The sequence below is a fragment of the Atractosteus spatula genome, chromosome 10 (genome assembly GCF_055471065.1).
Source record: "Atractosteus spatula isolate fAtrSpa1 chromosome 10, fAtrSpa1.hap1, whole genome shotgun sequence".
NCBI classification, from domain to species: Eukaryota; Metazoa; Chordata; class Actinopteri; order Semionotiformes; family Lepisosteidae; genus Atractosteus; species Atractosteus spatula.
Genome location: NC_142715.1, coordinates 23187806 through 23212516, shown reverse-complemented (window position 1 = coordinate 23212516; position 24711 = coordinate 23187806). Strand labels below are relative to the sequence as shown.

Genomic DNA, 24711 nt, shown 5'->3' with positions numbered 1-24711 from the left:
TAGGGAATAAGCACTGAGGAAAATGTACTACTGTGCTGTGTTGCACCAGTAGCGTGATTGGTCAGGTTGGGGTGCTTTTAAAGCGGAGTTATGCCGAGGTTGTGAGTTCACTTATCACATGGAGTAGTTTCTGTTTTCAGCTACAGAAACTCGCTGTTGAATTTAAGTCGGTTCTTGTGTTACTTTTTCGGCTCGATGGAGCTGTGTTAATGCAGGCACACCTGCTTCCATGTCAAGTGATTTTATTGTTGCTCACAAACCAACACACTGCAAACACCTCTGATATTGTCACTGCTTGTGGACCACATGTTCCTGCTGTCAGCCTACCATGTTCATGCACATTTAGAAATATTACTGTTACAGTATAGGAGAGAACAAACGAAACGAAAGCACACCAAGTTTAAAAAGGTCAAAATGTGTCAAAGCCCTTCCTCGACGAGGATGGGGTTCAAACCTACTTGTGCAGAGTATAATGTATTAAGAGGTTATCGCTTTAACCACAAGGCCACCTCCATACACACTTTAGCTCCTTCCGGACATGAGTTGGCTTCTTTCCCCATACACGAGGGTAATTTTCCTCTTCCACCTACAATTTCAACATTTACCTTGGGAGATGTCAAAACACAGATCCTGTGCTGCGCTTCAGTGCCGGCTGTAGTGGACACCCCGTTGAACATAAAAAGCAAATTGAGCTCCTTGGACATAAGCCATTTCTCGTCACTTGCTCAGCGAGCAGGCTCAGCGCACACTGAATGCAGGTGTCTCAGAGCAATTGAGATGTGTCCAAGTGGCTGTAAAAGGGATATCTGATGCCAGTGCCATGGCTTAGTTCTCCGACAGCAGGCGAAGCGGCGCGCCGGTTGGAGTATTCTCGGTCGCATTTAATGGGAACGTCATGGCAGCGTCAGCTCAAACCACCAAATGGAGACAGGCGTGCCGACAAGATGACCCTGCTGATTCGGGATTAACAGTAGGGAGAGAGAATGATGTGGCTTAGTTGGTTAAAGCACCTGCCTAGTAAACAGAAGACCTTGGGTTTGAATCCCACTGGTACCTTTCTTCCTGTCTTGCCGCACAGTTTATCATTATGGACAGCAACATGCTTCTACATTAAATTTAATGGAAGTGTTCATTTAATTTTTGGAACAACTTATTTTTTAAAAAATCCATACAAATTGCGAAAGATAAAATACTCATCTGTTTTGTCAGTGCAGAGGAATTACTGCCAGCTGGCAAGGAAACGAAAACGATTTTTTTGTCTTTAGCCAAAAACCTGTGAATGTAGAAAAAAGGTGACGTGCGTTAGTTTCTATGGCACAGTCAGTCAGCGTATCCTTCAGTTAAACATAACATTGGTAAATCAAAAGTCCCCAGAGAGGCATTTCAAAATAATCCGACCTCAACACCGTCTCCCCTAAATGTGATGGGGTTTCTTTGGATGTCCTTAAGCATCCTGATAGTTGCACAGATTTCAAACTTTTGACACAAGTCAAACTACAAGAAGTTACTAGTTGAGCGCCTAAGTCAATATCACCGGGAATGTGACTATGTAAACTTAAATAGTATTCAAAATATTGCAATTTTGCTGTAGTTTAAAAAGATACTTTAGCTGGGGATCCTCAAATGATGAGGGTAGAAAAGAGAACTATTCTACACCATCAGGAGTGCTTAACGTGTGATAAAAGTGTTTTTTAATCACAAAGTGAAAATAGTGAATTTGTCTTTCACTTAGGCATTCATCAAAAGCTCGTTAAACAATGAAGGAGAGGTTCGTGTTCCGAATTCTCTTCGTGTCTCATTGTCTTGCTTTGATTTTTAAAATGTACACTGTTGGCTATTCACTCTTCCTAACACGATTAAAGAGCCGAGTTTAGTTCAGAGGTAAAGCATCTCATGCATCGTATGAAGCTCTGTTTTCTATCACCAGCGTCTCCACTCTGGATTTCTTTTTAAGCGCGATATCTTTTCTGTGATTTCTTTCGTTTGAATTCCCTCATGTGTGAATTTCAGCGCGACACATAAACTCGTTTGTTTTAAAGAGATGCAATTTTTAAAACAGACAAAATGAAAGACTTATTAACTAAATACACATAGAAAACGTGCACCTTATTGAGAAAATTTGGACTGGGGCGATGTATTATTGTAGCGGCGCAAGCTCACAGTGGTGCACTTGAGGAAAGCGGTACAAGGGCCAGTGGCGCATTGGATAATGCATCTGATTATGGATCAGGAGACTGTAGGATCGTAATGCTCTTAAACCCAGTACCATAACCGCAGTGTGTTCAGTCCTACACAACCTTTCTGTCGACTGAATAAACCTCCTGTTCCATCTCCATCTTCTTCCCGCACATTACGGCTATTTCAGCACCTTTATTGTTGGACCACAGTCACAGATACGTAAGGGACACTATTCTGAAGAACTGTCTTAAATAAATAACATTGCAAAAGGTAACAATAAGGGTTTCTTAACGTAACCTTACATTTGGCCGTACAATACAATTTTCTGTACCCTCAAATAAAAAAAATCTTACTGCTTTCTCCTGAGAAGTGTAGTGTCAAATACAAGTGTAGTGTCAAATCACAATAAATTATTCATCAAATATACTAAATTAACACCCAGATATGACAGATATGACAACACACAGCTATGACAGAACACATTGAAGACTTAAGCCCTTTACATTTTGATTTCCTTAATTTCCATTCTCTTCCCTCCCCAGGATAACTGAAAACTAACTATAATAAAGACTATATATGCATTACTTGTAATACAGCTACTAATAAAGATATACATGGAACTTAACTATTAGTAAATAACACTTTTATTAATAAAAACGAGTATTGATAACATTCATTGTCAATACTTGTGGTGTCTGGAAAGCAATTTTATTTAAATATAATAATACTTTTCAAGCAAGTGGTGCATAAGCTTGTTACTTAATGAGTACATTATTTCCATTACATTCAAGACAGTTCTAATGTGATCGATTGTTCTGCTTAGTCCGCTACCGAGTTGCTTAAAACCTATGAAGAGGTGGTTTAAGCTAGACTCCTAATGCAGTAACATCTAATGGGCAGCAGCTGTTATTTTAGGTTTGTTGCAATCGAGAACAGGTTTAGTACAGAGCTGCTGACAAATTTCAGCGGAGTTTATTGTAAATAAGTTTATTGCAATTGACCCATTGTAGCTACCAATCAGCAGCAAGGAAAAACAAACTTCACTTGTGCCTTTTAAAAAAAGGGAAACAGAGTAGTAGTTTATGTGGTAATTTCAGGTACTGTACAATGTAAGAACTAAAGTTAACTACTCCCATAGTAATGCGTTGGGTCCTTTCAATAGAAAAAAAAATTGTTGTAACCCGAAAACACAACAAACACAAAACGAGAAGTCTTCCAGGAACCTAGGTAAATCCCTGTAGTAGTCTAAAAACTATGAAAAAAAAACCAAACGCAACACCTTCAAAAGAAAAAGAACATTAAAACAAATCTGGGGAACAACAAAAACACAGAATCTAATGCGAGAGCTTTTTCAAGTCTTCAGTGCTCCTCTCATCTCAGTAGACCTCTCTCATATATTTGTGTACAGGTCAGCTGGAGGTACACAGCTGATGGTAATTTTAGTAGGGAGCTGCGTCAGCATGCATGGGCTTCAAAGGAAAAGTCAAGTTTATTCCATGCTGAAAAGAGAAGGAAACACAATGTTTCAGCTATGGAGCCTTCTTTGATTGTGACTCAAAATAAACCTTTACTTGTTCATTTGATGTTAGTTTATCTCCATCAAATACCTACGAGTATCTAAACTCGACAGTTGCTTTCAGTAGCTGAAAACACCGCTCCAGGTGAGGCTTGAACTCACAACCTCGGAATAACTCCGCTATGCACTGCTGTATAAGTACCGCGCGCTGACCGATTGCGCCACTGGAGCTGTGCGAGCTGTGATCCTTATACAGACTGACGCTGCAGAAACACAGGGTGAAAACAGTTTCGGTTGTGGATCCATCTCCACATGGGGAACAGTAAAATAGCAAGGAAAATACAAGAAAAGAAACTGAAAGAATTGTGCTAACAGCAAAAGGGGACGGAGGGAGGTGGTCAGACAAGTAAATCAGCCTGGCAGATTATTTGTAGCGACATTTTTTGAGTCAATCAGCACACTGATTTCTCTTCATGTGCCTTAAACTGTGCAGTTTGTATTTTCGTTGTAGCTAGGTTTCTTCAGAAGTCCAGTAAATTGACAATAATGGAGAACTAGCTGACGCACCCCGTCGTGAAGACCCTCTGTAAGGTGATTACACGTTTCATTTTCAAGTCGCCTCCTTTACACGCAATTGCAGCTCCGACACTGAGAGAAAGCATGAGAAATGGCAGTACAGGCTCGATGGCTTCACATCTCCTATCAATCACATAAAATTGCAGTAAAGCGCTCTAAGTATGACTCTGAAGTACTGGGAAAGATGATTATTTTGAGCGTGCCTCCCAGGGTCTGCTACAAGGCTGAAGTTGGCTTCTTATTCGCGTTTTTCGTTCCGCCTTAAATGCTGCTGCTGTGATGTTATGTCGCCTTTCGCTTGTAGATGGCTGTCTTCGATCAGTACTAATTCGGCTGGGATAATGTAGACATCCTCAGTGAAAGGGAATATCCAAATAAATAGCGACTGTCCAAATTATATTTTTGTATGGAATATATTTTAGAAAATCGCAAACCAATTTTAAAAACTCACCATAACATGGACTTGCACTGGGAAAAAGGTGATTGTGCTTTCTGCTTATTGCTACGGCCCTCCCCGCTGATTATAAAAACGTCTCACAATTCTGACACCGAGGTGTGAGAGACAATGTAATAGACTTTCAAAATCCTGAAGTACAAGACATTTTAATGCACCATTTTTCAAATATGACCCTCTGATCTTGGCTTGTCAGAATACATTGCGAAAAACTATGACACGAATTGCACGAATTGCAATGGCACAAATTGTTGAGAATATCACTGACCTTGCCGATATTTGAAGGGGATATGAGTGTTTTGCGCACGTTGAACTACAGCACGTAAGAATTGAGCTCCTTAGTCAATATCACCGGGGATGTCCAATAATGACGAACATCTGTAGCTTCAAGGAAACTTCGACTCGCACATGGAGTTTTATCTTCGAATAGGAGGGTGGGAGAATTCATTTATACTCTCGTTGCTCATTAGCTAAACTATTTTAAAAATATGACGCAGATTTGTTCGAGAAACTTGTAATCGTCTTAAAGAGAGTCTTCTTGAAGACGTGCACCAGGTAGCTCTCCACTGTTAATTGACAGGACTTAAGAATAAACTGTTCTCATACAACCAACATACAAATTACACATCTTAAGGAACATGAAGAGAAATCTGTGTACTAAATAACATAAAACTGTCGCTGCAAATTATCGCCAAGCTGTTTTACGTGTCCTAACACCTCTTTCTTTCCTATTTTGCAGCGAGCACAATTCTTTCTGTTTCTTCGTCGCTATTTTACTGTCTCTTCCCCCATGTGCAGATGGATCCACAGCCGAAACTTGAGGTCGGTTCCTATTACTCTGTCTGATTGAAAGAGCTGTATTAAAGGCACTCCCATCTCTGCAGGAAAGTTATTGCTGCTCTCAACACAATATACTGCAGCCAAATATAGCGATACTGTCACTGCCTGTGGGCCACGTGTTCCTGCTGTCAGTCTATTATGTCATGTTCATCCACACCCAGAAACATTACTGCTGTAGCACCAGAGTTATATAGGCGCAGTCCATAGAGCAAGAATCTCTTAATCTCAGAACTGTGGGTTCAGCCCCCACATTGGGTCCCTCTGTGCCAATTTGATCCCCCCAATCCTCCTAGCATGACCTGATGGCGTAACAGTGATACCCAGTACCCAGCGTAATTCAGCTTTCTTTCCACTTGATTCAGATTTTGATCTGAAATCATCGGCCGAACAAGAGTTTGTCTAAATCGAGGGAGATCTGCTCACAAGCAAGTATTAAACACTTCAGCATTTTCTGTTCTAATACCACACTTTGTCAAAACACTGCCGCTTCTTAAGCTAATAAGTAACGGTTTTTGAGCACGCATTGTATTGTTAATGCTTACATTAAAAAAGCATAAATTCACATAATGGAATTTGGACTGAACAAACTAGTCCAGCCCCTTTACAACATTACATACCCACTGATTAAAGCTTAAAACTACAGCAGCAGGAGTAACAATAATGGCAACAACATGTTTGGAGTTCGGCATTTCATTTATACTGCGGAAACATCGTATCGGAATGAACTGCCCGAGATAAAAGAGTAATTGCGGCTTCAGATCGTTTTTACAGAGCATTGCGTTGTTCTGTTCATGCTGACTACACGCTTTAAATTTGTCATTTACTGCAAGCGTTGCTTTTCCAGGTTTTTCTGAAATTCCTCGCATTTGAGCCAGCACTAAAATATTTCATTCCCGTCGCTGAATACATCGTGGAAACGGTATTTGCAACGGAATCCTGTCACACATGAAATCTTTTTGTTATTCGGTTCTGAAGTTTGAAAATGAAAATAAAACGGGGGTCACTTCATAGGCTTGAAAGAAATCCAAGCAGCATAAAAACCAGCGAACTCTCACAAATTGCATTGTGCTGCACCTTTCTTCTGCTGCTTTTATAAATCTGCCTTAAACATTTGAATGCATACCTTACTGCTGCTAATCACATTCACGTACTTACGAAGCTTTTTTCTGTCCGTTATGTTTTTCCAAAGCGGTTTCTCCGTTTTCCTTGTACTGTGATTGTCAGCGAGCACAACAAGACTGAAATAGTGTAAAGGCAGGTAAAAAAGACAGGGTAAAACGCCTGACTGTCAAGAGTGGGATTTGAACCCGTGCCTCTATTTGGAGAGCGAAACACAAAGCTTAAAAGACACGAATCTGTGAATTTGCTGTTTTAAACCGCTCGACTATCCTGAAGAAATGGGTGCTGATTGCACCAGTTGCTTCCGATATTCCGTAACTTTAGGACGATTGATACGACTGGACGAACACAATTTGTGGCGTTTAGCATGACATGGAAAACGGTACCGGAGCATTCGGGTCCGGAGTACCAGACTCAGAAACAGTTTTTACCCCCGCACTATCAAACTATTAAACTCCCAGCCTCTCTCACTCTCACCTCACATCTCACCTATGATCTGAACCTCACAGTGCCTTTTTTCTTACCAAAAACCCAAACACACATTGAATCTACCTCTACCATACATGTCAAAAGCTCACTCCCCATTATTTCTATCCCTTTATTTCATTCTTTTGATGCATGTTTTTGCACATAACCTGTTACCTTTTTGTTGTTTTGCACACTGCCTGTTGTTGTTTTTTGCACATCGGCTGTTGTCTCTGTCTTTCTTTTGTTATACAATTGTATTGTTGTTGTGTTTTTTTCTTTGTACTACTTATGTCCGAGAGCTAGCTAAATAGCATTTCGTTATACCATATACCTGTGTATGAGTATAATGACAATAAACTTGAACTTGAACTTGACATAGTCTTGCAGGCAGTATATTATTTTATCGTTTAAAAAAACACGGTCTTCTCGTATCTAAGTCAGAATTTTTGTGCTTTCGAACGTTACTTCCAACCTGGACTGACAGCTCACCCGATCTGTTTGTGATCAGACCATGAAGTGAGGGGCTGTACCAAGCGCACGTTCCTTCCCAATGCTGAGGCGATCATTCGGAAGATGGGTGTGAAGAGAGACAAGATTTGTCGACTAAAAAACAAGGTAGGATATGCAAGAATACCAATCACTGGCGACAGTTATGTTCTCTTACTATTGAGACCCCTACATTGCGAGTTTTTTTAAGACTTTGAAACTAAAGGAAAGCAGTCACAGATAAAACAGGCACAGGTGGGGTGTGAACCCACGATCTTCGGTTTACGAGACCGACGCCTTACCACTTGGCCACCGCGCCTTCAAGAAAACATGGGAATAATGTTGTTCAAATTATTTTTTTCTGAATCTGGTTTACATCGCCTGGAGGCAGCAACAACAATAAAAGGGATACTTGTCCTTAAACTCGGACGTGATGTTCTGCAGACATGTGCATAATGTCCTGTTTTCTTACAGTGTAGACATTTTGCTGTTCACGCTCCGCATTTATCTGCTTTGTGCGTTGTTAGTCCGCACCTGTAACATGTAATGTCAGCCGTCCCCTGTTCTTCTATTTCTCTAGCATGACTGCGTCCTGCTGCTCGGCTTTTATTTGTAAAGTTTGAGCGAGCGTCCCGTTCAGTGTCACTGTGGTCAGAAAGCATTCTTGATTCTGCTTGAGCTGCTTCATGAATCTAGCGACTGTAAGAGCTCTTTCTAAAGTCAGCCCTTCCTCCTGCAGCAATTTATAGTCTCTTATGTGCACATTTTCCACAAGTTGATCTCTTAACATGTCAGTTTCCAATACTCCAAAGTCACAAGATTTAGCCAGTTCTCTTAGTGCAGTCACAAAAGCATCAACAGATTCGTCCTGAGACTAAGTTCTCTGCCTAAATTTATGCCGTTCCAAAACCACATTTCTCCGCGGTGTAAAGTACGCGTCTAAGGCAGCTACAGTCTGTTCATATGTACCTTTTTCTCCAGGGAGGTTGGCGAAAATCCGCTGCACGGGAGCCCCGATACAGTGCAGTAATGTAGCACGTCTCACGGCATCCTGAGCTTCTGTATATCCACTGGCTGTTTAAAAAAAAATCTGTACGACTCCATCCATATCTTGTATTCCGTATACAAATCTAGAGCTCCGAGGTTCAGTGGAAGCGGTGGAAAAAGCTGGGCATTCTCGGCGCGGCTGCCATACAGTATCTTCCATGGCGCAAGCTAAACGAAAAGTCCGGAAATTCAAAAGTTCGTTTCTACCAGCAAGAGAACTAAAATCTGCAGTGTTCTGCTCGCTTTGAGTCCGTCAAGCACTCATCTCTCGTCGCCATAAATGTGTATCTTAATAAAGAGACGTTTTTATATTATTTTAACTACTTTATTAACTACACAGATCACGCCCTTACACCATATATTCCCGCCTTCTACTCTCTCATTCTGTTGTCTCGCGATTTCTACTCACTATACTACATTTAGCATGACTTCTTGTTGCAGTTCAGCTCAAAGCTGGAGATGATCTCCATATTCTACCGCAGTAACTAGTCCGAAACGTAGTACACAGTACACACTTTTTAAGTGAAGTCAGGTTGTTAAAAAATTAAACCAGCGCCCTGTCACAGAAACGTACCCCGGTCTCCCGCGCAACAACCGGGGGTACTCAGCACTATACTAACGAGGAGTGCTTGTCCGCAGCTGAGCGTCATCTATGTTTACTGTCAGCAGTCATTTCCTCATTTCCAAAGACTTTTTCACCTGCTCTCAGCTTTTAAAGACGATCATAAACGCTCAAGAAGTAATTCATGTCAGTTTGAAGTCTGTTTCTGTTGTCTCAGCTCTTGATAAAGAAAAGCCGTGCGTGGGAGACTCCCTCTCTGAAGAAGTTTGCCGTCACCCTGCGAGGGAGAAGAGCCATCAATCACCGAGGCAACCACTGAGACAGATAACATTGAACACGTGAAATGCGAGACGTTGTGACTTTTTTCCCGCTTAAGGCTTCTATCGTTTCTACTCTAACGAGAAAGACCGCTTTATTAGAAGTGAGATTTTAACAAACGTCTCCAGGGGTAACTGCGACCTGAACGCAACGCCTTAGACCACCAGCCATCTTGCCTGTGGTACTTATAATGAAGTATATATTTTATTTCTACTCGTTGATAAGAAAAGTGAAATCATGTAATTAGGGATATGTCTTTTTTTCATGGGGAAAACTAGCCCGAGCAAATGTAAAGTTTAGAGCAGCGCTCAATAAAAATGATCAGAAACCGAAAGCGCTTCTTATACGGATCAGTATATTCCGATACCACTGGTTCTGCAGAAGAAATAAGAAAAGCCGAACTCAAAGCACTGTGTTGCCATTACGGCTACTCCATCTGCAGCTGCTTTAAGATTACTCACACTTTGTTGCCATTAAGGCTACTAGTTAAAAAAAAACTTATCGTCACCTTTTTGAACGTGATTGTTAGACACCCGTTAAATCTCAACAGAGGTTTCTTGAGAGATCGTTCAGCGAGCGAGTAATAAAAAACTACTTTGCTTCTAACCTCTGCTGTCGCTGTAAACTCGGACGTGATGTTCTGCAGATGTGCAGTGTGCCTTTCCTCTCGTCGTATTCAAGAGTACTCACTGTGTGAGCTCCTCACTGCGTATTCTGTACTCTACTGTGATTTAATTTAGATGATTACGTGGAGTAGAGTGACAAGATCTACTTGAACATTTTCGGTTTGTGAAATGAAACACTAAATACACTACTGTAAATACAAGTAATGGACATTTAAAATAACCACAATACAGCTAGAAGAGAGAAAGATAAAAGACTATTTCGAATGACATTCACAATAGACTTAAGAACAGCACAACGGCCTGAACAGGGAGTTGAACCCAGTGCTCTCAGAGCAAAAGTCTGATGTTTTACCAACTGAGCTATCCGGGCTCTGAACGAAAGTCCGCACTGTCGGGATCCTCGCAAGTCACATGTCTCTTGTGCCGAAGAGCAGTCATACCTGACCCATCTGGAATGACCACTGACAGACTTTATCCAGAAGCGACGGCACCACTCCCAGTAGAATGAGTGAGAAATACAGCATGACATGGGTAGTTAAAGGGCTCCCACAATCCATCTTTCCTGACATTACTGATTTTTTTCAATAGCATTTTGACCTTTTTTCACATTCAGATTTTTTTTCACATGTAATAAAATCTTTTAATCAACAACATTAAAAAAGAAAACAAATGGAACATTTTTTGGAACAATAATTAAAAAAAAACTTTCAATGCCTTGGTTGTATACGTGTGCACACCCTTTATAAAGGGAGTTGCAACAGTGCTGAAATCTAAAGAGCATTTCTGTAGAGAAAACAGCATTTTTTCTGCCTTGATGTTAAGCTTAGGGAGCCTGTATTTTAGAAATTCTATTTCTTAACACCTTGCACAGCCTCCCGACAGACTAACAAATATTTTTTGGAGAAATTGGCTCACACACCGGAAGACACTAACGTTTATCTACGTTAGAGTATGTGAATAACAGTTTAACCGAAAAAGTTTGCAATTGTGATTTTGTTAAAATTCAATAAATCGTCTATCAACAGTTAGAAATTATTAAGAAATTGTTTTATTTCATAAACTATAAGACAATTAAGAGAGTTTATAGGTCATATCCGTCGCTTATGTTCTTTTAACTCTAGCGTTCAGGATCCAAACCCAGGTGCGGACGGTTGTGTTTCTTGAATCTCTTGTAATCATCAAAAGTCGATTTGTAGTCCTTCAGTACTTTCTCGAGCTGTGCCATGGATATTTTATACGATCAATACTTGTCATGCTCTTTTAAATTTTCATTAACAAACGGAAAAAGTTCAAAGTGTGTTTATGGCTGTGCTTCAAATCTAGACGAGAGCATTTGTAACAGTACAGGACACGCAGTGAGGAGTTCGTGAAGCTTTCAGTTTAGTGCGGAGTTCAGAAGGAGGATTCGCTCGCTGAATGATCTCTCAAGAAATCCCGGGTGAGATTCAACAGGTGTTTTCTGCAACAGTCACGACAAGTGTGAAGCAATCTCTGGATTTCCTGAATTTGAACTAAATTATTAGTTCATAAAATTATTAGGATTTAACAGAACGAAATGAGGTACATTTAAAACAGCAGCGCAACTCTGCAGCACGTCGAGTGTGCCTGCATTTAGTAAACCTGGCTCTCTCTGAACACAAGCAAAGAGTTCTCAATCAACAGAAAATTGCGATGTGAGTACTGTCATACAAAGCACTTGGAGATGGCAGGGATTGAACCCGGGATCTCATACGTGCGAAGCATGAGCTCTACCACTGAGCTACATCCCCGATGGAAAACGTAATGGAACAGACTTGTCCAGATGCTCACTGATCACAATCCACCACTCACGAAGAATGCCTGCAGTTTCCCACTTTCGCGTTTCCTCTACTACAGAGTAAATTCATGGGAATGAAGAAATAAGGAAGGAAAAATAATCGCATTGAAGCTTCAAGAGACTGGGCACAAATTAATCTACTATTTTTGTATCCAGTCACACGTGCGACGGTGGTTAATTCCCAGACGGGGGAGTGCTTTTTTTCTACCTCCTTACTCGACTGTCTTTCAATTCTGTTTTATTTAAAAGCTTTTTGCATCTTTTAAGTGCTCTTGATTAAACTATGCATAGAAAAACAGCACTACTGATGATTTTCATGGACCGATGCACACTTGTTCTGTACAACCCGAGTGATAAAGCCCTGTCTGCAAATATTGTAGAAGAACATAAAAGGGTGAAACAACGCCCCAACCACAGGAATGGTAACAGGAAGGATCGTGTTCTTATTTAATAAGTCCTTTTGAGATGTCTTGTCAATGCACAACGGCGTTAGAGCTGAATAATTAGTGCTGAATAATTAGCGGTGTTTTTAAACAAAGATGGAACATGTTATTTCTATACCAGGAAGAAAGGAGCAGACTTTAACTTTAAGAGGCAAAACGACACCTTATCAAAGCTAATATTAATTAAAATGACATCACAACAAAAGAGTGTAGCCTTGAGTGAATAAAATTAGTTTTCCTTGGACGTCTGTGTCTCCATAACTTTGTAGGTGAGAGAAAGGATTGTGATCATTTGCAGGTGCTTCTCGGAAGTGCGTTGGTTGTACAGGCGCCTTCCAAATAATTGAGTCGGGTTTGAATCCCAGCCAGTACAAACCCAAATCTTATCAAGATAATCTGTGGTCCGCTAACACATCTTTTGAAACACTACAACAGGTAACACCCCGTGTGAAACATCATGAGCATCTGTTAAACCTCTCTACCTGCCCGTTCCTCACAGAGACATGACGAGGGTCTAAAGGGACATTTTGAGCCGTAGAAACATTTTATCATTGCGTACTTTCCTGTGCAGTCAGGCCAGTTCTACTTCAACTGCGCCCGACAACGGAGGTCGTTTTGAAAACAATGAGAGCAAAGGGACACTGCACGTCTGCAGAACATCACGTCCGAGTTTAAGGACAGCAACATCAGAGATTGGAAGCTAGCGAGTTTCAGGTCTGTGGTTGTATTATAGGTTCTAGAAAGTCTGAATACCTTTGCAAGAAGTATTTCAGAATCCCACTCAAATCCAGTACGAATGCCGCATAGATCTGCATTGTACAGTTAGTATACTGTTTGTCCATTGAATCAAACACGCCTTATAAAGCATTTCTAAAACAGGAGAGATCGTTAGGGAATGCGTCCCAACCTCACCTGTGCCTGTTTCATTTGTCACTGCTTTCCTTTAGTTTCAAAGTCTTCAAAAAACTCGCAATGTAGGAGTCTCAATAGTAAGAGAGCATAATTGTCGCCAGTGATTAGAACTCTTGTTTTTTAGTTGACAAAGCTTGTTTCTCTTCACAACTATCTTCGGAATGATCGCCTCAGCATTGGGAAGGAACGTGCGCCTGGTACAGCCCCCGACTCCATGGTCTCATCACAAACAGATCGGGTAAGCTATCAGTCCAGGTTGGAAGTAACGTTCGAAAGCACTAAAAATCTGACTTAGGAAAGAGAAGACCCTGTTTTTTTAAACGAGTAAACGATAAAATAATATACTGCCTGCAAGACTATGTCAAGTTCAAGTTCAAGTTTATTGTCATTATACTTATACACAGGTATATGGTATAACGAAATGCTATTTAGCTAGCTCTCGGACATAAGTAGTACAAAGAAAAAAACACAACAACACAACAACAATACAATTGCATTACAAAAGAAAGACAGAGACAACAGCCGATGTGCAAAAAACTACAACAGGAAGTGTGCAAAACAACAAAAAGGTAACAGGTTATGTGCAAAAACATGCATCAAAAGAATGAAATAAAGGGATAGAAATAATGTGGAGTGAGCTTTTGACATGTATGGTAGAGGTAGATTTTCAATGTGTGTTTGGGTTTTTGGTAAGAAAGAAGGCACTGTGAGGTTCAGATCATAGGTGAGAGTGAGAGAGGCTGGGAGTTTAATAGTTTAATAGTGCGGGGGTAAAAACTGTTTCTGAGTCTGGTAGTCCGGACCCGAATGCTCCGGTACCGTTTTCCATGTCATACTAAACGCCACAAATTGTGTTCGTCCAGTCGTATCAATCGTCCTAAAGTTACGGAAAATCGGATTCAACTGGTGCAATCAGCATCCATTTCTTCAGGATAGTCGAGCGGTTTAAAACAGCAAATTCACAGATACGTGTCTTTTAAGCTTTGTGTTTCGCTCTCCAAATAGAAGCACGGGTTCAAATCCCACTCCCGACAGTCAGGCGTTTTACCCTGTCTTTTTTACCTGCCTTTACACTGTTTCAGTCTTGTTGTGCTCGCTGACAATCACAGTACGAGGAAAACGGAGAAACTACTTAGCAAAAACATAACGGACAGAAAAAAGCTTCGTAAACACGTGAATGTGATTAGCAGCAGTAAGGTATGCATTCAAATGTTTAAGGCTGATTTATACAAAAAGCAGAAGAAAGGTGCAGCCTTTGTGAGAATTCGCGGGTTTTTATGCTGCTTGGACTTCTTTCAAGCCTATGAAGTGACCCCCGTTTTATTTTCATTTTCAAACTTCAGAACCGAATAACAAAAAGGTTTCATGTGTGACAGCATTCCGTTGCTAATACCGTTTCCACGATGTATTCAGCGACGGGAATGAAATATTTTAGTGCTGGCTCAAATGCGAGGAATTTCCGAAAAGCCTGGAAAAGCAACGCTTGCAGTAAATGACAAATTTAAAGCGTATAGTCAGCATGAACAGAACAACGCAATGCTGTGTAAAAACGATCTGAAGCCGCAATTACTCTTTTATCTCGGGCAGTTCATTCCGATACGATGTTTCCGCAGTATAAATGAAATGCCGAACTCCAAACATGTTGTTGCCATTATTGTTACTCCTGCTGCTGTAGTTTTAAGCTTTAATCAGTGAGTATGTAATGTTGTAAAGGGGCTGGACTACTTTGTTCATTCCAAATTCCATTATGTGAATTTATGCTTTTTTAATACAAGCATTAACAATACAATCCGTGCTCAAAAACCATTACTTATTAGCTTAAGAAGCGGCAGTGTTTTGACAAAGTGTGGTATTCGAACAGTAAATGCTGAAGTGTTTAATACTTGCTTGTGAGCAGATCTCCCTCGATTTAGACAAACTCTTGTTTGGCCAATGATTTCAGATGAAAATCTCAATCAAGTGGAAAGAAAACTGAATTACGCAAAGGTCATATAAGGCACTGGGTATCACTGTTACGCCATCAGGTCATGCTAGGAGGATTGGGGGGATCAAATTGACACAGAGGGACCCAATGTGGGGGCTGAACCCACAGTTCTGAGATTAAGAGGTTCATGCTCTATTGACTGCGCCTACATGTATATAACTCTTGTGCTACAGCAGTAATGTTTCTGGGTGTGGATGGACATGACATAATAGGCTGACAGCAGGAACACGTGGCCCACAGGCAGTGACAGTATCGCTATATTTGGCTGCAGTATATTGTGTTTAGAGCAGCAATAACTTTCCTGCAGAGGTGGGAGTGCCTTTAATACAGCTCTTTCAATCGGACAGAGTAACAGGAACTGACCTAAAGTTTCGGCTGTGGATCCATCTCCACATGGGGGAAAGAGACAGTAAAATAGCGATGAAGAAAAGCTGCAAAGTAGGAAAGAGGTGGTCAGACACATAAAACAGCTTGGTGATAATTTGCAGTGACAGTTTTATGTTATTTAGTACAAGGATTTCTCTTCATGTGACTTAAGATGTGTAATTTGTATGTTGGTTGTATGAGAACAGTTTCTTCTAAAGTCCTGTCAATTGACAGTGGAGAGCTAGCTGGTTCACATCTTCAAGAAGACTCTTTTCAAGGTGATTACAAGTTTCTCGAACAAATCTGTGTCATATTTTTAGCTATTTTTAGCTGTGTCATATAGTTTAGCTAATGAGCAACGAGAGTCTAAATGAATTCTCCCACCCTCCATTCGAAGATAAAACTCCATGTGCGAGTCTAAGTTTCCTTGAAGCTACTGATGTTCGTCATTATTGGACATTCCCGGTGATAATGACTAAGGAGCTCAATTTTTACGTGTTGTAGTTCAACATGTGCAAAACATTCGTATCCCCTGCAAATATCGGCAAGGTCAGTGATATTTTCAACAATTTGTGCCATTGCAATTCGTGCAATTCATGCCATACTTTTTCGAAATGTATTCTGACATGCCAGGATCAGAGGGTCATATTAAAAAAAATGGTGCATTAAAATTTCTTGTACTTCAGGATTTTGATAGTCTGTTACATTGTCTTTCACACATCAGTGTCAGAACTGTGAGACATTTTCATAACCGGGGGGAAGGCCGTAGCAATAAGCAGAAAGTGCAATCACCTTTTCCCAGTGTAAGTCCGTGTTATGGTGAGTTTTTACATTGAAATTGAAGCCATTTCTCATGCTTTCTCTCAGTGTCAGGGCTGCAATTGCGTGTAAAGGAGGCGACTTGAAAATGAAACGTGTAATCACCTTACAGAGGGTCTTCACGACGGGGTGCGTCAGCTAGTTCTCCATTATTGTCAATTTACTGGACTTCTGAAGAAACCTATCTACAACAGAAATAGAAACTGCACAGTTTAAGGCACATGAAGAGAAATCTGTGTGCTGATTGACTCAAAAAATGTCGCTACAAATAATCTGCCAGGCTGATTTACTTGTCTGACCACCTCCCTCCGTCCCCTTTTGCTGTTAGTACAATTCTTTCAGTTTCTTTTCTTGTATTTTCCTTGCTATTTTACTGTTCCCCATGTGGAGATGGATCCACAACCGAAATCGTTTTCACCCTGTGTTTCTGCAGCGTCAGTCTGTATGAGGAGCATAACTTGCACAGCTCCAGTGGTGCAATCGGTCAGTGTGCAGTACTTCTACAGCAATACACAGTGGAGTCATGTTGAGGTTGTGAGTTTGAGTCTCATCTGGAGCAGTGTACTTAACTACTGAAAGCACCTGTTGAGTTTAGATACTCCTAGATATTTGATGGAGATAAATTAACATCAAATGAACAAGTAAAAGTTTACTTTGAGTCACAATCGAACAAGGCTCCACAGATGAAACATTGTGTTTCCTTCTTTTTTCAGCATGGAATAAACCTTGACTTTTTTCTTTGAAGCCCATGCATGCTGACGCAGCTCCCTACTTAAATTACCATCAGCTGTGTACCTCCAGCTGACCTGTACACAAATATATGAGAGAGGTCTACTGAGACGAGAGGAGGACTGAAGACTTGAAAAAGCTCTCGCATTAGACTCTGTGTTTTTGTTGATCCCCAGATTTGTAATGTTCTTCTTCTTTTGAAGTTGTTGCGTTTGGTTGTTTTTTTTTCATAGTTGTTAGACTAATACAGGGATTTGCCTAGGTTCCCGGAAGACTTCTCGTTTTGTGTTTGTTGTGTTTTTGGGTTACAACTATTTTTTTTTTCTATTGATAGGACCCCATGCATTACTGTACAGTACCTGAAATTACCACATAAACTACTACTCTGTGTCCCTTTTTTTAAAAAGCACAAGTGAAGTTTGTTTTTTCTTGGTGCTGATTGGTAGCTACAATGGGTCAATTGCAATAAACTTATATACAATAAACTCCGCTGAAATTTGTCAGCAGCTCTGTACTAAACCTGTTCTCAATTGCAACAAACCTAAAATAAAAGCTGCTGCCCATTAGATGTTACTGCATTAGGAGTCTAGCTTAAACCACCTCTTCATAGGTTTTAAGCAACTCGGTAGCGGACTAAGCAGAACAATCGATCACATTAGAACTGTCTTGAATGTAATGGAAATAATGTACTCATTAAGTAACAAGCTTATGCACCACTTGCTTGAAAAGTATTATTATATTTAAATAAAATTGCTTTCCAGACACCACAAGTATTGACAATGAATGTTATCAATACTCGTTTTTATTAATAAAAGTGTTATTTACTAATAGTTAAGTTCCATGTATATCTTTATTAGTAGCTGTATTACAAGTAATGCATATATAGTCTTTATTATAGTTAGTTTTCAGTTATCCTGGGGAGGGAAGAGAATGGAAATTAAGGAAATCAAAATGTAAAGGGCTTAAGTCTTCAATGTGTTCTGTCATAGCTGTGTGTTGTCATATCTGTCATATCTGGGTGTTAATTTAGTATATTTGATGAATAATTTATTGTGATTTGACACTACACTTGTATTTGACACTACACTTCTCAGGAGAAAGCAGTAAGATTTTTTTTATTTGAGGGTACAGAAAATTGTATTGTACGGCCAAATGTAAGGTTACGTTAAGAAACCCTTATTGTTACCTTTTGCAATGTTATTTATTTAAGACAGTTCTTCAGAATAGTGTCCCTTACGTATCTGTGACTGTGGTCCAACAATAAAGGTGCTGAAATAGCCGTAATGTGCGGGAAGAAGATGGAGATGGAACAGGAGGTTTATTCAGTCGACAGAAAGGTTGTGTAGGACTGAACACACTGCGGTTATGGTACTGGGTTTAAGAGCATTACGATCCTACAGTCTCCTGATCCGTAATCAGATGCGTTATCCAATGCGCCACTGGCCCTTGTACCGCTTTCCTCAAGTGCACCACTGTGAGCTTGCGCCGCTACAATAATACATCGCCCCAGTCCAAATTTTCTCAATTAGGTGCACGTTTTCTATGTGTATTTAGTTAATAAGTCTTTCATTTTGTCTGTTTTAAAAATTGCATCTCTTTAAAACAAACGAGTTTATGTGTCGCGCTGAAATTCACACATGAGGGAATTCAAACGAAAGAAATCACAGAAAAGATATCGCGCTTAAAAAGAAATCCAGAGTGGAGATGCTGGTGATAGAAAACAGAGCTTCATACGATGCATGAGATGCTTTACCTCTGAACTAAACTCGGCTCTTTAATCATGTTAGGAAGAGTGAATAGCCAACAGTGTACATTTTAAAAATCAAAGCAAGACAATGAGACACGAAGAGAATTCGGAACACGAGCCTCTCCTTCATTGTTTAATGAGCTTTTGATGAACGTCTAAGTGAAAGACAAATTCAATATTTTCACTTTGTGATTAAAAAACACTTTTATCACACGTTAAGCACTCCTTATGGTGTCGAATGGTTCTCTTCTCTACCCTCATCATTTGAGGATCCCCAGCTAAAATATCTTTTTAAACTACAACAAAATTGCAATATTTTGAATACTATTTAAGTTTGCATAGTCACATTCCCGGTGATATTGACTTAGGCGCTAAACTATTAACTTCTTAGTTTGACTTGTGCCAAAAGTTTGAAATCTGTGCAACTATCAGGATGCTTAAGGACATCCAAAGAAACCCCATCACATTTAGGGGAGACGGTGTTGAGGTCGGATTATTTTGAAATGCGTCTCTGGGGACTTTTGATTTACCAACATTATGTTTAACTAAAGGATACGATGACTGATTGTGCCATAGAAACTAAGGCACGTCACCTTTTTTCTACATTCACAGGTTTTTGGCTAAAGACAAAAAAATCGTTTTCGTTTCCTTGCCAGCTGGCAGTATTTCCTCTGCACTGACAAAACAGATGAGTATTTTATCCTTCGCAATTGGTATGGATTTTTTTAAAAACAAGTTGTTCCAAAAATTAAATGAACACTTCCTTTAAATTTAATGTAGAAGCATGTTGCTGTCCATAATGATAAACTGGGTGGCAAGACAGGAAGAAAGGCACCACTGGGATTCAAACCCATGATCTCCTGTTTACTAGGCAGGTGCTTTAACCAACTAAGCCACAGCATCCTCTCAGCCTTATGTTAATCCCGCATCAGCAGGGTCAGCTTGTCGGCATGCCCGTCTCCATTTGGTGGTTTGAGCTGACGCTGCCATGACGTTCCCATTAAATGCGACCGAGAATACTCCAACCGGCGCGCCGCTTCGCCTGCTGTCGGAGAACTAAGCCACGACACTGGCATCAAATATCCCTTTTACAGCCACTTGGACACATCTCAATTGCTCTGAGACACCTGCATTCAGTGTGCGCTGAGCAAGTGATGAGAAATGGCTTATGTCCAAGGAGCTCAATTTGCTTTTTATGTTCAACGGGGTGTCCACTACAGCCGGCACTGAAGCGCAGCAAGGACTCTGTGGTTTGATATCTCCCAAGGTAAATGTTGAAATTGTAGGTGGAAGAGGAAAATTACCCTTGAGTATGGGGAAAGAAGCCAACTCTTGTCCGGAAGGGGGTAAAGTGCGTATGGAGGTGGCCTAGTGGTTAAAGCAATAACTTCTTAATACATGATACTCTGCACAAGTAGGTTTGAACCCCATCCTCGTCAAGCAAGGGCTTTGACACATTTCGACCTTTTTAAACTTGGTGTGCTTTCGTTTCGTTTGTTCGCTCCTATACTGTAACAGTAAAATTTCTACAGATGCAGCCATTCAAAGTGCGCGGTACAGACACGTACCGCAGGTAATTGGCTGCGGTGTCGCGTATCATGACGCAAGATGACGCTGGGTACCGCGGTACGTGATTGGTTGACCGACAGGGGCAATCTGGTCTGTCGTAGAAAGACTTACTGTAAACGTCTTTACTGTGCCAGTTGTAGATATTGAATTTTGCCACTGAAGGGAAATCTTAGTAGCTGAGCATAAAAAGAATAGGAGCATACTGTAACGCGTGTGAAGGCCATAAGCGATATTAATTTTGGAACATAAACATACAGTATATAGCTGGTCTTGGTACTTTAAAGAAAAAAATACACACCAGTATTCCATTTCTCCCTAAACATTTTAAGCTTCGAAGTCTTTAACTAACGTGATACCGGAGTCAACAAGCATACTTTTAGAATTTGATTAATAGGGAATATAATATGGAATCACATATCTAAAGAATTTAATAACGGTATGATTATATTCGTGTACTGCGACAGAGCTGTGTAGGGCTGTTTCGCCTCCCTGTTCATGCGAGTTGTCTTGTAGCCTACTGGTCTACATGCGTGACTAACAACGCATAGGTTGTGTGTTCAAATCCAGCTGGTGCTGGACTTTTCTTTTAACAAACATTTCTTCGAAAAAATAGAATAGCGATATTATGGACAATCAATTGACTTTTATATTTCAAAATATCGCAACATGATCGATTCTAAGTCATTTTTGATAACAATGAATAGTCACCTTCTTCCCTTCTGACAACGGTCCCTGCTTCTGCTTCCTGCTTCTATTGTGTGTGTGTGTGCGCAACAGAGTAAATTTTTATAGAGAAATGGAGGCTGGACAGTATGCGTTACAATATAAACATTTATATTGATTTAAATCATGTTCTGATTTAAATCGCAAACGCGTGTTTAATTATGTGTTTTTTAATCATAATCAGGCTAATGCATTTCTACATTTCTGTATGAACCAGCTTAGAGGTTCATACAGAAAGACAGCTTGTGTTTAAATTGAGTGTAAGGTAATTTATGCTTCTAAAGTCATGGTCAGCATTTATTATTGTACTGTGCTGTAAACTTTTTCTGTGACTAGTCACATTATTTTATAGCGTTTTTATTGCGTTATTAAATCCGGTGGCACTGTGTGTTAGTTTCCTGACTCCCATGTTACATGGTCTGTGATTGAATCCCATGGAACTATGACTTTATTTTTTAACAAACATTTCTTTGAAAAAATGAAACGTTTCCCTTGGTCAGAGATTAAATAAAACTTCACTCGCACCAAACAAATTTATATTTCTAAATATCACAACATGATCGCATTTAAGTCTTTAAAATAACAATGAATAGTCACCTATGCGTTACAAAATATACATTTATATTGATTTGAATCGCGTTTTGATTTAAATCGTAAACGCGTGTTTAAATATATGTGTTTAAAGGCAATATACTGTATAAAAGCGCTGATTCTTATGCAGTGTGTTCCGCCGGGGATTCAAAAAATTTATTTTAAATAAGCTGATAAAGCTTAGACTAACTGTATTCTAGCCTGTATTACAACAGAACATTGGACAATGCAACGTAAATTGCAAAAATGCACTTGGAATCTGTCCAAGCCCTCCTACAAAAAGTATTTAAACTGCGCAATGATCATTCATCTCTAAATAAACTTTATTTTATATAGCGTTTTAAGCGAATAGGTAATTAGATTGCTCATAAACCTAATCGCTTTTTCTACATAAACACAGCGTGATTGCTCTCTGAAAATGCTTTTCCTTTATATTTACAGTAGGCTCAGATTTCAACTATAGATCGTATTATTATAAACTTTCTTGGAAAAATGTATTTTATGTAAACCATGTTTGCTATTAATTCATTTAGGGCTAAAATACGTTCATTGTCTTCCAATCGAGGCGAGTTGACATTGGAAGCTTGCCACACCCGGACTGTTAAACCAACGCATTAGCACGTCAAAGCCCATTGAGGGTATTGAGCCAGTATTGGCTTTAGTATTCCCCCCCTCTCCCCTCAATTCAATTCAATTCAAGGTGTTTTATTTGCATGACAGATGGGTACAAGCAGTGTTGGGTATGTATATTGTAACGCTTACGGCCGACAGGCACTGTGTAAGAGTCGGCGTACCAGAGCAGCGCACCGAGGGAGCGTCTGCATTTATAACTTAGTTTTTAAAATTAGTCAAGCAATATGAAGCATCTCCTTTTACTTTTAAGTCCCTTAAATACATTGAGCACAGCTTTCTCACCACTTAAGATTGCTTTTGATACCATCCTTACACAAAGCAGAAGGGAAATCTTAGTGCCTGAGCATAAAAAGAATAGGAGCATACTGCAACGCGTGTGAAGTCCATAAACGATATTAATTTTGGAACTTAGACATACAGTATATGGCTGGTCTCGGTACTTTAAAGAAAACATACACACCAGTATTCCATTTCTCCCTAAACATTTTAAGCATCGAAGTCTTTAACTAACGTGATACCGGAGTCAACAAGCATACTTTTAGAATTTGATTAAAAGGGAATATAATATGGAATCGCGTATCTCAAGAAATTAATAACGATATAATTATATTCATGTTGCAAAAGAACTGCAACGGACATAAAAACTCCCTTGCTTTTAACAGAGCGTTCCATAATTTCTAACTACGAAAATGATTTAAACTGCGACACTTATCATTCAACCAGAGCTCGAAATATCACAAGGATCCTCTAGAGCACAGCAAAGACTGTATTAAAAGAATCGCGTATCTCAAGAAATTAATAAGATATAATTATATTCGTGTAATTCGTATAATTATATAATCAGTTTCGATCAAGGTCTCTAAAACGAACAAGAAAAAGAGGATTTTCGGAGGGCAATTACGCTGTATTTATATAGAATAAGTGATTTATGAGCAATCAAATTTCTTGTTCGTTTAAAACAGTGAAATGTCAGCTGCAAAAGATCGCACCAGAAACAGCACTCTCTCTGCCTGTCATAGACGTTCAGGAAAGGCTGAATGAAGTCATGTCAAGTACAATAATTTGGTGATCAATAATAACAGTTGTAGGACAAGAAACAAAAGATAGTGAAAACTTTTTTATTTTTAAGATTTTTAAGGCTAAAACTCAAATTCATTCTACAAATTAAGGCAAATGAAAATTCAGGACGTTAAAGTGCTAGAGGTGTAAAAAATACAAAAATGTACATGAGCAAAAAGTTTTAGAAATTGAGCAAACAGAAAAAAAGCCATGCCTATAGCGCAGAAGAGGGATGCAGGAACACTTGCTTAGATATACAAAAAAATCACAAAAAGGTGTATGTTACAAAAGAACATGCAAACATGTACATCAATTTCCCTTTGCGATCAATAGTCTTATCTATAAACATGAAACAGAGTGAGGAATCAGAAATTAGCATGCATACAAAACAGCAATTCTGTCAATGAGCCCTAAATGAATTAATAGCAACTATGGTTTCATGGAGGCCTTCTCAGATAGTTGGGCATTCAGGTAGATTGCCAGGTGAAAGGATTTGTAAACATATTTTGTTAAAGCAAGTCAGTTTTTTCCGCAACACATAAAAGACATTTTTCCAAGAAAGTTTAGCCTTTGTCACTAATGAAACCACTAAATAAAGACATAAATATAGAAATCTTAAGATTTGTTTTATTTAATGTTGGTAGCAGGATGAACTGTCAGAGTGTATATTTTGTCGCAGAGTTGCTGCAAGATGTTAACAGTGAAAAAGGTATTTAGAAATGAGTTATTTCAAGATGAAAATTTTCAGAATAATTGCAAATCTAGCAGGATAGAGAAAGCACAGAAAACTGGAAGTTAGATTGATCAGATTAGTATGAAAAGTCATTTAGCAAAGGAAATGAGAAGAGTGACAAACTAGTATACTTTAGATCTTTTTTCTGAACCAGGGAAAATCTGATCATGTTTCCCTATAACAATAATAAAAAACTTTATTTGATATATCACCATTAAAGGTGGCATCTCAAAGCAATACAGTAGATGTAAAAACAGATAAAAGGACCACAGATTACAAAGTAAATGCATATAAGAAAGACAAGCAGTTAGAGGTGCTACCAAAATTAGAAAATGAAGCAGATACAGACACTAGTCTTCTGAAAAGAAAGGTTCTGAGGTTAGATTTAAACTGGCCC

At 39.5% G+C, this 24711-nt stretch overlaps 1 protein-coding gene and 3 non-coding genes across 4 annotated transcripts in view; 1 reads left to right on the top strand and 3 right to left on the bottom strand.

Annotated features, from left to right (window-relative positions):
* LOC148826019 (guanylate-binding protein 5-like) overlaps nt 1-24711 on the top strand; it is a 78837-nt gene that overhangs the window by 27569 nt on the left and 26557 nt on the right. The gene's annotated exons all lie outside the window — the stretch shown is intronic.
* On the bottom strand, nt 3832-3925 carry trnai-uau (transfer RNA isoleucine (anticodon UAU)). The gene is made up of 2 exons: nt 3888-3925; nt 3832-3867 (listed from the first exon to the last, which is right to left on the bottom strand). It is a non-coding gene; the product is annotated as a tRNA-Ile (tRNA).
* On the bottom strand, nt 7885-7956 carry trnat-cgu (transfer RNA threonine (anticodon CGU)). Its single transcript has one exon. It is a non-coding gene; the product is annotated as a tRNA-Thr (tRNA).
* trnaa-cgc (transfer RNA alanine (anticodon CGC)) lies at nt 11888-11959 on the bottom strand. Its single transcript has one exon. It is a non-coding gene; the product is annotated as a tRNA-Ala (tRNA).